The sequence below is a fragment of the Podarcis vaucheri genome (assembly GCF_965113315.1).
Source record: "Podarcis vaucheri genome assembly, chromosome: 8".
Lineage (NCBI taxonomy): Eukaryota > Metazoa > Chordata > Lepidosauria > Squamata > Lacertidae > Podarcis > Podarcis vaucheri.
Window position 1 is genome coordinate 80,534,577 of NC_138766.1, and position 2,589 is coordinate 80,537,165.

Genomic DNA, 2,589 nt, shown 5'->3' on the forward strand with positions numbered 1-2,589 from the left:
TTTTATGCTTTTACAGTTCCGGGATTAATAAATAACCCATGGCATCATTTTAGTCATTTAATCCATAAGTGATTGTTTGTACCATCTCTTTCTTAATACTTAGGAGCCATAAAACACACACACACAAAATTGTGTTCTGAGTAGTTATCTAAAGGTGCAACATTTATTCGAACAATTAGGGAGGAGATTCCCTCAGCTCCACACAGAGAAACACCTCCCTGGAAAAGCATCATGGCAGAAGGAAGACCAAATATAATAATAATAATAATAATAATAATAATAATAATAATAATAATAATAATAATAATTTATTTATACCCTGCCCATCTGGCTGGGTTTCCCCAGCCACTCTGGGCAGCTTCCAACCGAATATTAAAAACAATACAGCGTCAGACATTTAAAACTTCCCTAAACAGGGCCGCCTTCAGTTGTCTTTCATGGATCAGGGAAGGAGCAGCTCTTGAGAGCTTTGCCAATGCGTGGTGTAGATAAAATTGGACAGACTCTGTCATCATACATCTAAAAGCTGGGACTATTGCAATGAAGCTGAACGGACAGACAAAAGGAAGCCACCCAACACACAGTTAAACTGTGGAATTGGGTCCCACAAGATGCAGCAATGGCCACAAACCTGGATGGCTTTAGAAGGGAATTAGGCAGAAACTCACAGACAAAGTTGTCAATGGCTACAGGCCATGATGGCTTTAAGTTTTACCTTCTCTGTTGGAGGCAGTATGCCTCTTAACAAGAGTGACCTGTCTGAGGTGAAACAGTAAGGCGCCCCCACCGCGGCTGTCTGCCACCCCCACCCATGTTAATATTGGAATTTGTCACACAATCCTCAAGCAAATGTTTTCCAGGTTGTTTTCATAGGTGAGGCTAATTGGTGTTATCGAAAAAGCAAACAGAGCGTACCTGTGGAAGCCTGTACTAGACTACAGGGAGCATTGCTGTCGGTTATTAATTGACCAAGTATATGGGGAGTTTGTGCTATGCTGAATTTTCAAGGCTAACGTGAAACACGAGTGAAGAAGCACTCACAGGGTAAGGGCTCTGGGATGGGATATTTTGGAGTGCAAAGAAATCTCTAATTATCATTTTAAAAAATAAATTACACGCATATGCCCTTGGCTTTGCTAAGTTCTTACCAGAACATTTCTTTGTCCTTATACTCTACACTGATGCACAAACACAATTACAGTACATATTGTTCAATTGTGTTTAGGACCACCCTTCACTGTCTGTGTACAGCAAGGTTTAGGGAAATTATTTGCCCACAGCTAGGCAGCTCTGTTTGCATATTACCTGCATAATCTTGTCTTGATGTGGCAGATAATGGTTTTTCAAAGAGAGGTGAATGGAAGGATAGGTGGCCTAAAATAAGAGCAACTTCTAGTAATAGGCCAATCTTGGCCCACCAGTCTTCCTCATTTGGCCGGTGAGGTCATTTTGAGCAAGCCATACTCACCTGCTCTGCACCTGATGTCATACAGGTAAGGGCAGCGCTTGGCTAAGTCCACTTTGTGCAGCTCCTTCACACCGATCAGTGCAAAGGGAGAGTGACCCTGCTGAGCTTAGGCACAGGGAGCCTTCTGGTGTGCCTGAACTCAGCGGTCAGCAGAATCGCTCGCTCCCCCCGTGGGAGAGGAACTGACCGACCCAGTTTCCTGCTGGGCTCAGGAGAGTGATCAGGGTGCTAGTTTCCAGCAGTTCCCCCCACCCTTTTAAAAGATTGCTGAAGCAAGCTGTAAGCAAGCATAAATCTGACCAATAGGTAAAGTAAAAATATCTAACAACTTCAGTGAAAGAAGCCTGAAGGCTGATGGCAATAAGACCTAGCATCACCAGCCCCACCCCCCGCCATCTCTCAATCTTTTATGACTCAGAACAAAAAGGCGAAAAGATCCCCTCAAAATTCTTCTGGAAGCAGAAGTTTAAGAACACGCTACCTGCAGCGCTGTGGGTTAAACCACAGAGCCTGGGACTTGCCAATCAGAAGGTCGGCAGTTCGAATCCCTGCAACAGGGTGAGCTCCCGTTGCTCGGTCCCTGCTCCTGCCAACCTAGCAGTTCGAAAGCACGTCAAAAAAAGGTGGAAGTAGATAAATAGGTACCGCTCCGGCGGGAAGGTAAACGGCATTTCCGTGTGCTGCTCTGGTTCACCAGAAGCGGCTTAGTCATGCTGGCCACATGACCCGGAAGCTGTACGCTGGCTCCCTCGGCCAGTAAAGCGAGATGAGCGCTGCAACCCCAGAGTCGGTCACGACTGGACCTAAGGGTCAGGGGTCCCTTTACCTTTACCTGCCTCTACTTACCAGAAGTGAAGGTGGGATCAGTGTGTACACCGCAGGCAATGATACATCCCTCATGCCATCTTCAGCTCTTCAAAACCATTATGCGACTCATCATCATATCGTCCTATTGATCTTAACACCCACGCTGAACACCCTTGAAGGGCTGCTGTCGATGAATATTCCAATGTACACAATTTTGTATGCATGTAATTCTGCCTAATACAGTGGTGCCCCGCAAGACGAAAAACTCGCAAGACAAAAGGTTTTTTCGTTTTCGAGTTGCTTTGCAAGACAAA